Source organism: Peromyscus maniculatus, chromosome 10 (genome assembly GCF_049852395.1).
Source record: "Peromyscus maniculatus bairdii isolate BWxNUB_F1_BW_parent chromosome 10, HU_Pman_BW_mat_3.1, whole genome shotgun sequence".
In the NCBI taxonomy this organism is placed as follows: domain Eukaryota; kingdom Metazoa; phylum Chordata; class Mammalia; order Rodentia; family Cricetidae; genus Peromyscus; species Peromyscus maniculatus.
Genome location: NC_134861.1, coordinates 46,835,891 through 46,854,807, shown reverse-complemented (window position 1 = coordinate 46,854,807; position 18,917 = coordinate 46,835,891). Strand labels below are relative to the sequence as shown.

At 39.4% G+C, this 18,917-nt stretch overlaps 1 long non-coding RNA gene across 1 annotated transcript; it reads right to left on the bottom strand.

Annotated features, from left to right (window-relative positions):
- Positions 1-235: 235 nt before the first annotated feature.
- On the bottom strand, positions 236-17,518 carry LOC143267604 (uncharacterized). The gene is made up of 3 exons (XR_013042899.1): positions 16,881-17,518; positions 4,335-4,444; positions 236-2,256 (listed from the first exon to the last, which is right to left on the bottom strand). It is a non-coding gene; the product is annotated as an uncharacterized LOC143267604 (long non-coding RNA).
- Between the last annotated feature and the right edge of the window lie 1,399 nt (positions 17,519-18,917).

Below are 18,917 nucleotides of genomic sequence, written 5' to 3'. Positions count from 1 at the left end.
GAATTACTACGGCATCGCAGTAGACCAGCTAACCAGCCAGCCTGCTGTGCTAGAGGTAGACAGCAAATCCAAGTCTCTAAACTACCATGTAACAATAAGCAACATTTAATCTGACATTCAGTTAGGTTAAGCATCATTCAATGGGTTTTAAACAAATGACGTTAATCATCAAACAGCCTATTGCAAAAACTTTAATTGGGAATAACACCCCCCTCCCGCCCACGCAAAACAAACAAACAAACAAAAAAAAAAAACCCAAACCACAACTGCTTACCTCAGATAGTACACACAACTGAGAACAAAGTAGAATTCCTCCAACATCCAACTTAGCAAACCAGTTAGTTTTCTAGGCTTACATAGTATGGGTAAGGGGTTACTTGCTGGAACATGGGTGACCCCCAAACAGCCACATCACCAGGATGTCTCACTCCAAGGTAGATAATGATTCCTCCATAGCTGGCTAGCTCCTTTCACACACTATATTCTCTGTTATCTGCCCAAGAATAGGAGACCATATGACCATATGCATTTCAGAGATAATTATTATGTATATCTGGCAGGGAGGAGTAGTGGAAAACCCGGGTGAGACTTTTATGATCCTACTCAGCTCCTTATTAAATAAGCAGGTGTCTGCAGGCCCAATATCAAGGGGTTTCAAATAGTCACAATGCTATGATGATGGCAGTCATGACTGCTGTACTCAGAGAACAGGATTCTGCAACACAGCCACAAAGGATTGCTGCTGTGGTCACTCCAACCTAGTAAACTGGAAACCGAGATACCTTCCTGGTAGCAGATCCCACATGGTGAGATCTAGCTCAGCACTTTGGGAAACAATTTCTATTACATTTAGCCTCAAACAAAGCAAATGAGTTTTGCACGTTCATAAACAAGTAATATTAGGGGAGATAATTTAGAGTCTCTAACTTCTAAAATCTACTCCAAACCTTGTAATTAATAAAAAAATTAAGGATACTGTTGCCCTATCGACTCACAGTAAATTGTGTGTGTGTGTGTGTGTGTGTGTGTGTGTGTGTGTGTGTGTGTGTGTGAATTTTATTTGTGTTGATGGGAATTATTGCTGGTAGTCACAGAGCCAAACCCCATAGATCTCTATTTGCTTCTATCACTTCAGAGCTCAATAGAAAACTAACACAACACATATGTTATAACTCTTTCCTGGTCCAATTAACAGATGTTTAATTGATCATCCAAATTTGTACAAAACTGGGTGTAGCAAGTGAGATCATACTGACAAATACTGGATGTAAGGGTCTGAGTTTTAAAATGTTTAAGTGTCTGTCTTAAATCCAAACTTGCAAGTGTTTTATGTATTTCTGCCCTATTCAATTGCAACATTTCTCTAGTAGAAGAAACATCTCAGAGAAGCAGGAAGTGAATTTAACTCTGGGGTTTCTACATGGAGGTTTTTCTGATACAAGAAGTAGCAAACATGAACTTCACAGCAATATTTGGAAGCTGGGGCATCTTCTGCCTTCAGCAGGAGCATAGGGATGTGTTAATATTTTGCTCCCCAATATATTGTGCACCCTAATAAACTTACCTGAGGTCAAAGAACAGAACAGCCACTAGATAAACACAGAGGCCAGAAAATGGTGTCGCACACACCTTTAATCCTAACATTCAGAAGGCAGAGATCTATCTGAATCTCTGTGAGTTCAAAGCCACACTGGAAACAGCCAGGCATGGTGACATACGCCTTTAATCTCAGGAAGTGATGGCAGAAAGCAGAAAGATATATAAGGCAAGAGGACTAGGAACTAAGCTGTTAAGCTTTTAGGCTTTAGCAGCAGTTCAGCTGAGATCCATTCGAATGAGGACACAGAGGCTTCCAGTTTGAGGAAACAAGATCAGCTGAGGAACTGGCGAGGTGAGGTTAGCTGTAGCTTGTTCTGTTTCCCTGATATTTCAGCATTCACCTCAATATCTGGCTCCCAGTTTTTTTTATTAATAAAACCATTTAAGATTCGTGCTACATAGGGACTCATCTTAAAACTTAGAACGATAGATATAACGACCTATTGAACCACAGGCTATGACAACCACAGTCTCGGAGTTCCTTGTTAGTGTCCAGCAGAAGAGAATTACCTTGAGGAGTGAACAAAGGTAGATGAGAAATGTGTGGGCTAGAAAGCTTCTTGCCTCATATCTTGGATTTTGAAGGCTCAGCAGTGAAGGCACCTGCATGGCAGAAGTCACCTGTCTTCCAGTCTGCAGCTGCCCTGGGAGCAGCATCTGTGAACCCAGAATGAACAGCCAAGGAGAATCCACAACAGTGAATGCATAATGACAGGGTGGATATGAAGAAAATGAGATCAGGTTCCTACCTTACCATCTCCACATCTGTTGTCCAAATGCAGTAACCCCATACTGCATCCCACTGCAGGTACCTCCTGACTCTCACCACTGCTTTCAGCCTTCCCCCACTCCTATCCAAACTCAACCTCACCGCTAAAGTCATATTTCTAAAATGCAAATCTGATCATGTCACTTTTCTACTAAAAAACTGTTGCTCCCTACTGCCTACAGGCTAGAGTCCAAACTCATTAAAATGGAAGTCAGTGCCCTTGAAAAGCTGGCACTGACCCACCTTCTGGCCTCATTTCTCAATGTAATATTTCCAGACCCATCATGTTTCCTCCTATCTCTCTACAAGCCTTTGCATGGGCAGCCCTCCTGTCTAGAATTCTCTGCGGTTAGCAGAAACCAAAAGCCTAAGCTCAGACAGATTTCAGCAGTGGAACATCAGTGTGGGTTCATGTAGTGAAGAGTCTAGAGGTTGACAAGACTCATATTTGGATGAACCAATGTCTTGCTGGCATTATTAAGGACCCAGTTATTTGCCATCTGCCTTCTTTGCCTTCTGTAGTATTTATTTCAGAATTTGAGAGGATCATCTCAGAGTTGCAGGATGGATGTCAATAGAAACTATGGGGTAGAATATGGCATGTATGCATCGAGAAAAGGAGGAGATGGGAGATCAGGTTATTCTTACTTCTGTTTAAACAATTCTGAAAGTTCTTGTCAGACCCAACTGAAGTGTATTGATATCTGAGGGGAACATCTCTATTGTGACAGCAAATAGTTCCTTCCTTAATTTATATCTGATGCTTGTATCACAGTCCTTTTATTAGCACTCTGGCAACTTAAAACAGTATTTATATTGACCAATGATGTGCAGAACATTTGGTACACATTAACTATTTATCACTAATTGTAACATTAATATAGATATTGCTATCTATGTCCTATTTGTGAAGAAAATGTGAATCTGAGAAATGAAATAACTCCCACAAGGTAATGCAGAATTGATATAATTCTCTAACTTATGAATTCATATGTCATGGAGATAAAAGTATATTTGAAAACATCTACCATACAGTGGTAACGACAAAGGCACAGTGGAGAGATCCTAACAGTTACCATACTGCCTTATACTTATGGATCTCTCTTCCACATCTTAAATCCTTCTTTTAAAAGTCCCAGTTGAAATTCCCAATTTATTTTGACTAAATTCAGAATCTCTAGTGACAAGTCAGCTGGCTTATCCCTGAGTTATTCTACTCCCTGTGGACAAATTCTGATCTCTCCATATCTCAGTTTCCCCACATATCAAAACAGTGTTAATAACAGTTCATATATCATAGAGATGCTCCTGGGGTTGAATAAAATGTACAAAATCTCAAGAACTGTGCTTGAAGTATTTAAGTACCTCAGTAGGTACACAAGCCTGGGGGTCTGATCACTCATGGTAGAAGGAGAGACACGACTTCTAAAAGTTGTTTAGTGACCTCTATATAAACACTGTAGCATGCGTGCATCTGCACACACACACACACACACACACACACACACACACACACACACACACACACACACGGGGGAGAGGAAGGGAGGAGGAGAGGGGGAAGAAGGAGGAGGAGGAGAAGTCCTCAATAGATAATACTGAAAATGTACTGTTATTAATACACTATCCTCTCAGGATACTGATTGATATAAAGTAAGTAGCTGATTAAGTATATTCATAGCCACAGATAAGCAAGCTCCTTAGTGTACAGAAAACTTACCTCTTTTCCAAATCTCCCCTCATTGCCTTCTAGCTCTAAAAATAGTTAATATTTGAGTGGCAAAAATAAAACAGACCTGGTTAGCATGGATGATCTATCAATGTTGTAGACAAGACTCCATGGTGGAGGATAGCAATCATGTTGTAGCAACATGGAAATTAAACACAGTTTGGTAATCATGAGGTTTAGGTTGCTATGATATCTTCTTACTGCTTATGTGAAGCATCATCGAGATAAAATTTGTACCATTTAGTGACTATCTGAATCTGATGACTGAGAAACAAAGAGAAACTGAGGCTCATTCTCCCTATAGGTCGTCATCCAGTCTGTTCCTGTCCCTGGCCTTGATTTCTGACCTGCAAAACAGAACAAGGTATAATCAGCTTTCTCATTCCAAGAGTCACATAAGCTTTGGGGAAGAATGGCACCCACTGGGAAACAGGCAATGAAAATGCTGGCGTGGAAGGGGCTGAAGTGCCCATGGTGGGCAGCACATTACTTCTAGGGCTTTGGAATCCGTCCAGGTGTTCAAGGAAGGCAGTAAAGAGCCACACACAGGAGAACGGCAGCATATCTCTACGATAAACAGTTCCCTGATTCTGTGTGATCACACTTGTAGGAAGGCAAAAACAGAGAAACCAACCAGGACTGATTTTAGAAAGCTAAGCAAGAAATAAGAGGAGACAAGACTGGGGCTGTAACAGTGGGAAGGAGGAAAATGCATGAATATGAAACAGACTTCAGAGTAAAATCAATAGAACATGGTGACGGACTTATGTGGGATGGATGGAGAAAGCAATTGAGCATAATTCTCACTTACTTTTATCGAGCTGTGTGAACACAGTCCTTCTTTTAATATGAGAAAAGAAAGTTGGGGATAAAATAATCATTCTGTTCAGAAATCAGAACATGGAGTAGGAAAGACCCTTAACTGGTTACAAATTTTCATGTAAACACACATTTTCGTTGTCAGCCAGACATGTGCTTTTTTGTAAATCATTATATGGTCTAGTGTGGTGAATAAGGACGTGAAATTAATAGCTGATGAGAAAAACTGGATGAAGGTTCTTGTACCTGGGCAGTCACATCACAGCAAGTGTAGACACAATAGTTAAGGTGATAGGAAGATGATGTTCTAGTGAAGACAAAGTACCTAATGTAACACGAGGGGGGACGTGAGATGACGGCAAATATTCTTCATTCCTATGGAAAGCTGATATAATAATAAAGAGCAGGGTTTACATCCTCGCCGTGATATGAGGAGACAGCATCTCTAACAGAGGTGGCACACAGATAATCACTGGTCAAAATAATAAGAGGAACCAGAATGCAATCATCCCTTACTGGGAGAGGATATATATATATATATATATATATATATATATATATATATATATATATATATATATATAGAGAGAGAGAGAGAGAGAGAGAGAGAGAGAGAGAGAGAGAGAGAGAGCCAGTAGACAGGTATGGTGAGGCCAGTCAGGACCATAGACTAGCACCCTGTTACAGGAACAGGGAGAAAAACAGGTGAGGAGAGAAGTCCAGACAGAAGGGAGTAGTCAGAAAAAAGGACCCATGGCTGGCAAAGTTGCTTATCTTCTTCATTCCACCATAGTGACCAGTGGGAAGGGTGCTGTAGACAGGGGCGGCTCTCTGCAAAGAGAAGACAATAGAGGGGAAAAGTGTGGAGTAAGGGGCTGGGAGAACATCAAGATACTCTGCAGTAGGACTTGAAGGAGATCCACAAGCGTACCAGGAGGTAGATATCTGTCTCCTCTGAGGCAGAAGAGAGAAAAACAGAAGGTGTGCCAGAAACCCAGAAAAGGCATCCATATTGATGTTTGGTCTCATTTTGAAACTTATTTCCCCTTATAAATCAGTCCTTATCAATAATTCTTTCATTTTGAGTTCTGTGTAGTAAGGAGGTGTTGGGATTCTATGCTCTTTGAGGTGGGGAAAGGGTTAGGGGTGGGGATGGGGGAGTGGCGGGGTGGGGGAAGTCTTCAGGTCTTCACTTATAGGAAGGAAGTCAAAAGAAGCATCGACAGAGGCTTTTTCGGAGAGTGGAGCCTTGGGAGAGGCTCGGCCTGAAGAAGACATGTGCTGGGGGTACATAGAGAAATGGCTGTGCAAACTCATTAACCAGAATTAGTAGGGATATCGTGAATAGTTGAAAAATAGCACGAATGACAACTGGTTCTTTTCAGAAATGAGAAAATCCTGGATGCAAAGAAATGAGAGGCACTGAGGAAAAAATTGCCACGTGGGGTGTGGAAACTGTCTGAACACTGCAGCAAGGCCATACTGCTACTTCTTCCCTTTAACTGAGTGGGGAGTGCCCTTGCTCCTTAAACTTCAAGTGCTTCATCTGTGTGTAGGAATGATGGGAAAAGAAAATGGCAGGGACTTTGGAGAAGGTCATATCAACTTTAAGAAGCTAAAGGCAAACAAATTGGTACTTAAAGAAAACTTGCATAAGCAGATGTTTGCCTGCACATATGAGCTCGCACGTGTATGCTTGCATGCACACACACACACACACACACACACACACACACACACACACACACACACACACCACTGTACAGCTGACTCAAGTCATCAAGTGGCGAGTGGTTTGAACAAGAAGTGAGAGGAACTAGGGGGATCCCGAGCAAGGCTGTCAAAACCAGTGGAAGAGAGTAGAGAGCCAGAAGCAGGCCCATGGCATATATGAAAATTTGATGAGCGACTGAGTGGGTGCTGCAGATAGACAGAGAAAGGATGGGCTGCTCAATAAGTGTTGCTGGGGTAATTTACTATTTCTTTATTTTTAAAAAATGTGCACCACATAACCATACACAAAAATTAAAGTGAAAGGCAATGTTTAAAAGTGTCAAAATTATTTAGAAATTAATTTTCATCTTAAGGAAGTGGTTTTCAGTGATTAATAAGGTAGATGGCGCGTGGAGGAAAAGAGTGATAAAATTGACTATTAAACAATAAACATTAGTTCTTCCTAATAGTCTTCAAAGAAAGGGAAAGGAAACTCAAAACCTGAGTAAGATACACAGAGACATCTAGATTACAGCTACCCTCATCACTATTTTACCATTTGCTCATTATTCTTTGGCTTTTCTTTATAGATTTATCATATGCATTTGTATGTATATATTTATACATAGATGTCCCTACATAATGTACTATAGTTTGCTTAATTTTAAAATATGAACAAATAGAACCATATGTTCTTTGGGGCTGTGGAAACTTGTATTATGGATTCCCATCAATTCATGTTGGCTTAGCTACTTCATTTTCATAGTTGTATTTCATTGAACAAATGGAGCACAGTATGGTTGTCTATCTCCTGCTGGTCATCTTTAGAACTGCATTGAGCAGCTTTGTGCTGATAAACAATGGTATTGTGCACATTCTCATACACACATCCTGCTGCTCACAGGCAGTATTTCTTTATAGAAAAGGTTCCGTGGATACTTGCCAATGTGACTTGGCAATTTTACTAACTCCTCCCTGTCTTAGGTGCTGCAGTTCAGACACAACAGTCAAACCTACATTGCACAAATACAGTTTTAACACGGAGATGATGGATGAAAGTAGTTCTCAGCTAATATTATATAATCAAGGTCACAGAAAATATGATCCAAGAAATGAGCAGGAAGATAATAGAAAGTTTGTTTTGGCACACTCTCAATTAATCCTGTCCTTTTCATTCTTGCTGAGGAGAAATATCTACCCCGATGCCCAAAACTGTATCTTTTATTCCAAGCCTGAGGCGAGAGCAGTAGGAGGAAATCAAGGAAGGAGGAAAGAGGGAGAGAGCTGGCTCACAAAATTACACTGCATTTTAACACAACATAAACCTCACTGAACATGTTTCCTGCCCATTAGCATCACACCCTGCTTTCCCTCTAAGTAGTCTGCCCAAGTCCCTAAATGTATCTGGACCATGCATAAACTTCATTTTCCTCTCCTCTTCTCTTCACTTTTCACTGAACTCATCCACCCACATCATTTTCCCTCGGTGAAAGCCACCGTGCTCATCTGGAAAGATATTAAGCTCTCAGTTCTGTCTGTCACTGGGAAACATTTTCAGATATTCGGTATGAAGATTGCTGAAGAAAAACAAATTGTGTTTTCTCATACCTGCCAGAACCGCTGCGAGTACACCAAATTTAATGAAAGATTGCCATCAGGTGTCTAAACGCTTAAGCTATTCAAAGGTCGGAGACTGCCTTATCCTCTGTCACACAGGTAACACACATCACAGTCTCATACTGCACAAGGGCGGGGACAGGAAATTGCACATTGTCACAAAGCTCCTGTCCTGGTGTTCTTTTGTCCACATTATTCTGTTTTTTTAAGATATTAAATAGTCATATAAAATACAAAAATATTAAAAATATTGTACAATCCAAAATATCTTCTTTGATAAAATAGGAACTTAAACGTTAATCTTTTTCACAATTAAATGTTTTATACTTATTTGTGTGTTGTCTATGTGTGTACACACATCATGGTGCCCATGAGGAGATGAGAGCACAGCTGTAGGAGTTGGGTCTTTCCTTCTACCATGTGGGTCCCAGCAATCAAATTCAGGCCACAAGTCCTGACAGCAAGCACCTTTATCCACTTAACCAGCTTATTGGCCCATTTGCTATATTTCCTGAAATTTAATTATTTTTCATATTACTATGAATAATCTCTTAACCACAATGGTATTAATTAACCATTATGATTCTTCTTTTTGATGGAAGGTGAAATGATAAGGCATTGAAAAAGTTTCAATTTTATGAAATTACAAAGATACCCTTCAGTTTCAAACCAAATAATTTATTTAATTATCTATCATTGAATAAGTATCTACTAAGGACTAGAAACTGATAGACTCCAGAAAAGGATCAGTCAATTCAAGAGACAAAATCTAGCCACATTTGGGGTATGAATTATCTATGAGGCTCTGAGTTCAAGATGTGTAGTGAACAATAGACCAGAATACACACACAGCAGCATGGGCCTCCAGATTCAGAACCCAAAACTTCTTTCAAACAGAGTGGACACTCAGAAGACCAAGAGTCAGTGTTATGAAAATGAAACAACTCCTCTTAGAAGGATATGCATGAGCCTTCAGCTTATGCCTGAGCAAAAGGCTTTGTTTAGTGAGATTGACACATAGAAAATTCTGGCTAGCAAACAATATGGTGTTTCCTGGGCACAAGATGAGTCAGTTACTATCTACAAGAATATGGAAAAGATATGCATGCCTCTGTTCACTGAAGCCATACAAGAGCCAAGATATGGAAATATCCTAAGTGACTGTCAATTTGCAAGTGGATAAAGAACATGGCACACCCTTACACACAAGCACACAAGAATAGTATTTAGTTTATAAAAGATAAAATTTATGCCATTTGTAGCAACACGGGTGAACATTTAGAACATAATGCTGAATTCAAACAGAAAGGCAGATATTATTTGATAGCACTTAGGGAACACTAAGTGCTCAGCCCTAAATGAAACATCTATATCATCCACTCTGTGACCCAGGGAACATCACAGAAGATATGATAGAAAAACTTCAAGACACAAAAGATGAGGAGGATTGTCATAAAATACCATCTACTGGACATGCCATGGCTGTGGCCATCATGAACACTCAGCAGCTACACAAGACTGACAGAGTGAGGGGTGGAGGGATAAAAGTAGGAAGGGGACTGAGGACAAGTTGGGAACAGTAGCGTGTCAGAAGAGCAGATGGGGCTAAAAAAACAGGGGTGAATATGATCACAGTAGATCTGATAAAAGTAGAAAATAGCCAAATTTTTAAAAGGTAGTAAAAAACGGGAAATAAAGACCAATATCACATGTTTTATGTGCATATTCTAAATTTTACTCTGCACGATATAAATATGATATGAAAGCAGAAGGGGAGCTATTTGGAGAAAAGAACTAGTATGGAGAGAGATGAGAAGGTAATGACAGGTAAACATGAGCCAATATGGCTATGACATACAAAAACACCATAATGAAATTTGTTGTTTAATACAACAACTGACTAATCATTTAAAAAGAAACATACACAAATGGTGATTTAGAGGCAGATATTTGGGGAAAGACTATCATCAAAAAGTGCCAATTTATGTGTAATCCTTGTCACCTAATGTGCAGGGTGGTGACTGTCACCAACGATAATGTGTTGTATATATGATATTTGCTACAAAAGTGTATCTTATGCATTCCCTCAATACATATACACTATATGAGATGACAGACATTTTAATTAGCTTGACTGCAGCAATCATTTTGAAATGTATATCGAACACAAGTTGTGTGCCTTTAATGTGTTGATATTTTATTTGTCAATTGCATTTCAAGAGAACAGAAAAAGAAATGAAGAAAGCCAGCAGATGGAGAGTATAGTGCAGAGAAGAGAATGTAGGAGACATAAGTAGAGCTGTACCTGATGGCTCAGAACTAGTGGAATCGACAACCAACAACTGGCCCAACTTGAGGCCTGTGCCATGAGAAGGAGTCCAAGTCTAACACTGCCTGGATAGCTAGGAACTAGAAGCTGGATATCTCAGAGACTAGCATAGTACCAAACACAACTGACCAAAAAAGTCAATGAAATCATTTCTAATATTCTTCTGTACTCTGTACTCATAGATCAGTACCTAGCCCAATCATCATCATAGAGGCTTCATCCAGCAACTGATGGAGGCAGATGCAGAGACACTAGGTGGAGCCAGGGGAACCCCATAGAAGACGGGAGAAAGGATTGTAGGAGCCAGAGGAGTAGAGGACACCACAAGAACACAGCTCACAGAATCAGCTAAGCAAAGCTCACAGGGGCTCACAGAGAGTGAAGTGACACACAGGGACCCTGTATGGGTCTGAGCTAGGTCCTCTGCACATATCTTATGGTTGTATAGTTTAGAGTTGGGAGTTGGGGGGATGTATCTGACTCTTTTGCCTATGCTTTGGACCCTTTTCCTCCCCCTAGGTCGCCTTATCCAGCCTTGATATCATGATTTGTGCCTAGTCTTACTGCATCTTGTTATACCATGTTAGGCCCAGGAGGCCTGCTCTTTTCTGAAGGGAAATAGAAGAGAAGAGGACCTGGGGGAGAGGGGAGGTAGGAGAGGAACTGGGAAGAGTGGATGGAGGAGAAACTGCAGTTGGGATGTAATGTATGAGAAAGTGTGTGTGTGTGTGTGTGTGTGTGAGAGAGAGAGAGAGAGAGAGAGAGAGAGAGAGAGAGAGAGAGAGAGAGAGAGAGAGAGAGAGAGAGAGAGAGAACTGTAACTGAAAAGCCACAATGGCTAGGAAAAGGAAAACATCCCAAACCAATCTATTGTGCTCAATCAAGGAAGAAAACTCCTACTACAACCTTGTTGTTCTTATGATTTCTTCATTTTGCTACCCATACCTTCAGATTGATCAGGGTTAGCTTTTCAATATTTTCTAAACTAGCTGTATGCTCCTTACAGAAGTCAGGCCTCAGTATCTTTCACCAAGCCCACTGATGGAGACCTGGACTCTGGGTTCCAAATGTCTCCCCTCTCCCAGCCTAAAATTGCTCCATTCACTTCAAGGTAGCTTGGTAAGTAGCTCAGGACACTCCAGATGTTTCCAAACATTCTGGCTGATGAATATGTAATTGAAAGGTTCTCATGGTCAAGCTTTAACTCCCAGTTCAGCTTTGCTTCCTGCAGATAATTTCTAGGGCTTTCAAAACAAAGTGCCACAGACTGGGTGACACATGCAACAGAAATGCAATGTCTTTCAGCTCTGGAGGACCAAGTCCAAAATCAAGATGTTAGCAAGCCTGGTTGCTTTGGCAGGGCGGCGGTGGAGGGGCATGAGGAATATGTTTTTTTTTTTTCAACATCTTCTCTTGGCTTATAGGTGGCTGCCTCACCCTAAGCCTCCTCCACAGTCTCCATTACTTGTGAGTTTGACTCCATTTACACTGGAATAGAGTCCACTTATGACCTCACTTTAACTTACTTCCCTTTGAAAAGACCTTTATTCTAATAGGTCACATTCTAAGACACAGGGCTTATAATGTCAACATATAAATCTTGAGGCAACACATTAAACCTGTCACATCTTCCTTCTCTCACCCAATACTCACACTGTGTTCTGATTCTACTTAACACTCAGTTTCCAGAATGCTTCCAATGTCATGCCTTTCCTCATCTTTACACCTCTGTATGTGGCAGGTCCTTGGTTCCACACTCAGATGAGTGAACTTTTCTCAAAAATATCGATCTGAAAATTTAGGATCTCTGTAAATTCCCCCATATGCATACTTGTTTTTAAAGCAGTTCTAGCCTCTCATGTTTATGTACAACTTTCTTACAAGTAGAAATGCTGTGGTGTAGTAAGTGGCTTGAGCCCTGTCCATCCCCTGCATGAAGGGTGCTTAACTTTTCACTTTCATGCACACAACAGACATTGTGCACTTTCTTGTCAGACCATGCTGTATGGTGTTGCCTTCTGTGTTAGCCTGTTGATTTTCCTTTTAGACTGTTTTTGTTGGAGACATTTGACAATGACAAATGACGTTATCAAAGTAATGAAGAAGGCAGTGTGATGGATCATGTTGTGAGACTGTAACTTCTTCTATACAGGAGGTACTGACCAGCTATGTGATTGAAAGGAAATAAAAAGTATTATCCATTGGGTGAGTGGTTGGACTCACAACTTCAGAGTTTTCCACGACCTGTGGCATGTGATGGTACAATGTTCATTTGGGTTAAAACTACTGCTTAATTGCTAATCCTTCTCATTCCCACCCCATAAGTAATACTTTGGTGCACAGATTTTAAATTTGCATTTCAGTAAAAAACAATCCATTGGCATAGCTCATGAATAAAGGAATCCCATGGTCAAATGCACTCAATGAAAGCTAGATTCCAAATATCCCTTTTGAAGATGACAGTTCTGAAGTATCTAACAGCAAAGAAGCTTTGCTTTTGAAAATATTTCCAACATTTCTTCCATCTTAGTTCAGAAACTCTGTATTTAAGCACATGTAGATATGCATACATAATACATGTTTCTAAAATATGTATATATATATATATACTTATACATTTAATAAAACATGCTGTATATAAATTCAGACAGAAAATTGACAATCAATATATCACTGATTGAGAGAGATTATAAATGATAGATGATATGTAGATACATACGTATATGCATAAATGATATATGATACTACATTTAACTAGGCATTTTATTCTAAGATAATTGCATTCCATAAATCCTACTTTAGAAAATATTAACTCAGTAACCTTTAATGAACCTAGGTGTCTTTTATTCAAAATGCCCATTTATATTTCCTTTTATTTTAATATTCTTGCATTTTTCCTCCCTATTCACATTATTTTTTTTCATATTAAAATTTATTGGACCTCAGACAGAGTAAAAATATAAAACCATACAAAACCAATTACTGTATTGCTTAGAGATGGATTCATATATTATAAAAACAGTAACAGCACCAGGTTTACCAAGATCCAAGAGTGGTTACATCTCTGGAGGATAAAAAAAGACTCAAATGTATAAACGAATTCTTTGACTCAAGTGACTTAAAAAGGCAAATTGTTCTTTAAATTTATTCTTTAAATTGCATCATAGATACAAACTTTCAGCTGAGGGTGTAGCTTGGTGCTAGCATGTTTGGCCAGCATTACTAAAGCCCTGGCTTTCCTTCCCAGCATCCACCCAGTGTAGCTGGCACACACCTGCAATCATGGCATTTGGGAGATAGAATAAACCAAACATCATCCTTGGTGACACACTGAGTTCAGAGCCAGCTTAGGCTACTAAGGCCTTGCTCATACAATTTTTTTTTTCATATATGGGGCTGCAACGTGGCTCAGTGGGTCATAAAGTTGCTTGCCACCAAGCCTGAAGACCTGAGAATCAAACCCCATTCACATTATTACAGAGTAAAAACAAAATTCCAAACAAAATTCCATGCTAGAGATGTAATAGAAACAAGAGTGCAGAATCTTTGACAGCATAGTAAAACTTGTGAGTGTATGTAGAGATTAAATTTTTAGCACTGAAAGGAACAGTTTCCTAAATAGGTTGTAATTCGGGGAGAGCTCTAAGTTACATCTCTGATTGACAAAGATTTTGCAGTTGATGACTATGATGGTATTTTGTGTCATTGTGGCTACTCTTGCTCAATCAAACACTAACCTAGGTGATATTATCAAAGTATTTTGAAGATGGGATGAAACTCTATGATCAGTTGATTTTGAGTGAGAAAATTTGTTTTAGATAATTTCATTGTGAGTGAATCAATCTATTGAAAGGCCTTGAGAGCTGCTGTGACTTTCCTGATGGTGGGAATATTCCATCTATTGGCAGCAGTTTCTACTGAAGTCTACAAATTTCAGCATACCCTTCCTGATGACCTGCTCTGTGAAGATTAGCAGAGTTGAACCCATGAATTCAACTTGAATGAGATAATTAATCAATAGAGCCCTAACCATGGCAATAGCACATTTAAATAGGCTTCTTTGGTGTTTCTACATAATTTCATAATAATTCACCAAGGCTATATTTTTGCTGATAAGCAAAAAGAATTCTATTATCCCCTATCATTATATACAATGAAAGAAAAATATAAAAGTACTGTAAACACAAGCCTTGGCCAATTATTAGAGAAATTACATGAAGCAGGACCTGTAAACAAAGTACTTTCAAGGGTAATAATACAGTGGCATTTTTATAGAAGTATAGAATTTTGTTACAAAAAATATTCCTTATGCATCTTATAAATACAGTCCAACAATTTTGCAAATGAGGAGTTTGATTTTCTTGGGATGATTTTATCACACTCTAAAATGCAAGTATATCATAAAGGAAAGTGCAGCATTCCAGTGGGGCTCTGTTGGTAAGGATCAAGGAAGTATAATTTTCATGGAGTGTCTAGGTGATAGATGGAACACTGGGTAATTTGCATTCCCAACAAAACCTACTCCTTTCTCCACAATAGGTCAAGTGATTATGACGAAGTGAGAGAATGCTATGGAAGAACAGAAGATGTGCTTGTGTGGGAGTGTAGGGTGAATATAAATAAACATTACCTGTTCCACAGGAGAGAAATGAGGAAAATAATTCACAGTTGAGTTCTACTATATGCCTCCTCAGTGATATAGAGAGATAATGAAGTAAGGTATATATCTCATCTTATTTAATCTCTACAGCCCTCAGAGATAGGTTTTGTTACAAGAAACTCACATAGATGAATAATTGGGTCAATAACTAGTTAGGCAAGGAAACAGGATTTGAATCTAGAGCTATCTGCTATATCCAGGGTTGATGTTGTCATTCCCTACATAAACGTTTCCACTGTGTTTATTCCATCACTATGCTGCATAAACTCTTTTGTATATGAGTGGGTTGGTGATGGTAAACAATAAGACATATGTCTGAAATGGTCAAAAAATGGAAGGAACAGAACAGTTTTCTGTAGGTAAAAGTGGAAGAGAAGCAGCTCAATGTGTAGTCACATTGGGGCCTTCCAATGCTCTAACCTATACTTTACATCTGTCAGTTTCTTCTCAATGTGACAAAGCTAACATCATCTGGGAAGAGGAACCCCCAACTGAGAAAATGCCTCCATCTGAATGGCCTATAGATAAGTCTGTAGGGGCATTTCCTTATTTAGTGATAGTTGTATGAGTGCACAACCCACTGTTGTCAACACAAACCCTCAGCAGTTAAAAAGAGGAAAAAGAAAAAAAGCATGCTGAGCAAGCAGGGGTAAGCAAACCACTCAGCAACATTCTTCCATGGCCTCTGCTTCTACAGATTCAAGCCTTGAGTTCTGCCCTGACGTCCCTTTGTGATTATAAAGTATAAAAATAAATAAATCCCCCCAAGTTACTTGTAGTCACAGTCTTTATCACAGCAGTAGAAAAAACTAAGACAGTGCCCCAAAAGTAGACCTTGGTCAGACCCAACTAAGGCAGACCAAACACTTGTTATTAATGAGAATTTTGAACACCATTTTTTCATCCATATTATCAGGAAAACTCCAGTCCATCCTTTAGAATCAGGCTGAGAGACAGATCCACATATATGCTAGCCATCTGGAAGTGTCAGGCTATAGGCAACTTGATCCAGAAAGAGAAAGTGGAATGGGTTTGTTAATGCATGAGCAATACCTACTTTCCATCTTGTGAACAAAGAAAGTCTTGCTTCTTCAAAGCAGAAGTCCTGGAGAAATGCTCACCATGACCTTCAAATCCCTCTTCCAGGAAATGAAATGTAGTGAGACCCCCATCCCCATTCCCCCTTACCAGACTAGTCATAAAAAAAATTGAAGCCATTTTTGGATTTTGTCTAATATCTTGCATCTATATCATTCAGAAGATAGCTACCTCTCTGGATGAAGTTTGGGTAAGAGGTAGATATTTGAATTTTCTTGAGAATGCTTTTACTGCTATATTAATGGAGTAGTTCTTCCCTGTCACTGCCCTTAGGAAAGTTAGATTTTATCTAATACTTTACATCTATATTAATTAGAATATAGCTCCCTCCCAGGATGAAGTTTGGGGAAGAATTGGAGATTAAAATTATCTTAGGAATCCTTTTACACTTGTTTTCATGAGGTAGTCCTTCCATGCCATTGACTCTTTGTGGACACAGAGGGCAGCTGAGCTAGTCCCTCCAAAAAGCTCCAAACTAGATCAGCACAGTTAATTAACACCAAGGCTAAATATTAAAAACACTTCTTGATGTTGTTCTTAGGTTTACCTGGAGCATCTTGAATTTGGTTGGTCTGCTTTCCCAGCTTTTCACATTTATTCCATAATCTCTAGATTCTGAAAGAAAGCAATCAAGATACAAAGATGTCTTTGATAAATGTCTTCCTGCTTCTTGTTCATGTGTCGGGGATGATTTCATGCTATATTTTCTTTTTGAGTATTCAAAGATTTTTACAATGCATTAATCATCAATATAAAAGCCACCCTTCTTCCAAGACTGAAGCTAGAATTGACATATCATAAACATGAAACTGTTATCAGAATATCCATAATTGACAAGTCAAAAGACAAAGAGAAATAATGCGGGAAAGCAGGAGGGAGGTACTGACTCGGGCTACACGATGCAGCCACCTGGAAGGAAGACTTCCAGAGTCTTATCAGTGACCCTCTCAGAGATGAGTGAGGGAGAGGGAAAAGAAGGGGGAGATATATGGAGAAAGAGGAAAGGGATTGAAGAGAGGGGAAGGAAGTGAGGAGGAGGAGGAAGGTGCTGGAAGGGGTGAGGAGTGGGGAGGAAAGGGAAGAATTGAAGTCATGGAATCCATTGCTTTTTATATCTAGTAGGAACAACTTAAAGACACAAAGCTAAAATAGTTTATTTCTTGTGTTCCGGTGGAGGTCAGCACCCCCCCCACACACACACACACACCCTGCTTGCGTTTTCACAACCTATTTTGAAGTCTCAGATGAAATCACAACAGAGCAACAACAATAAGGATACTGGTATATATCCTAATGTTTAAAAAGTCATATTGTTATTCTGCTCATTTTGAAATCAGCTATAAATGGAAATTAAAAGAAATAATCCTTTCCGTGTAACCTAATTGCTATTTCAGCTAATCCTGTAAGGTCAAATTCAAATGCAGAAGTCCATTTACTCAGTCTCAAACAGACTAGGCACTGCATAGCCCCAGTGAAATTAAACACCACCAATCCTAAGAACAGAACAAAGCTACACAATAAAAATCATTTGCTTATTGTTCTTCCTGCATCATACTATCTCAAAGATATGAGTTCCTTCTAAAGGAACCAAGACAGGTGGAAGAAATAGCCAATGCCACTCTCGGACAACGTGAGATTGTCATCTCAATTTTTTAAGTGAGAGACAACATCGTTGTATGATATTCTGAACATGCATTGATTACTCTCAGGATACGCAAAATCTGCACAGTCCTTTGTTTTCTCTTTTAAAAGTGAAAGGATTTTCTTCCATCAGCAATTGTGTTAGCCTCTGGGGAACATGTGGAAAAGATAGTCCGTCAGGTCCTTTTTATTCTGTGACTCTATGCATTAGTAATTTCTGTGATCCACAACAATTAGAAGCAGGTTCCAAAGCAAAGCTACAGGTCAGCCAATAAAACCTTCAAGTAGAGGAACAGCAAAGGTTTCAAGGTTGAAATAGCAGTTGAAATGGCAAGAGAATTGGTGAGTGTTTATATACTTTGACTCGTACAATTATTTTTATGTAAAAATGCAGCTATTTTTGAACAATTCAAATTGCTTAGGAGCCTTAATTCCTACATTCAAACAGATTCAATGTTACCATAACAAGATTTTTCCGTGAGTTTTATTTAGAATTAATTTCTACCAGGTTGAGTTTCTTTTGATGGGAGCAACTTCCCAGAGCTTTGGCTCTGCTATATGACAATTTCATCTGTCTTCAGCATCTCAGCCCACATTTTCCTTTCCTTTCCGTAGTCCTTTAGACTTGATCTAAAGTCCCAGGGGAGGTACTTGCCTCATAGTACCAGGCAGAAAAGAAGTTTCCAGTTCTGTTTTGCCCTTGGACACTCCTCCGGGTCACAGGATAGCTGTGCCAGAATGCACTGGCCTATGGATGAATTTGTCTAAATTGTTTGGACAGGGCACGGCACGTGCTACTAGTGACCTGTAATGCTTGACCTTTGTAAATAGACTGCTTCAACCCCTGCCCCCGCAACACAAGCCCACATCTTCTCCACTGAACTATTATTCCTCACAAAATTTCCAGTAACCTATGAGGGCTTAAAATTCCATACTGCTGTCC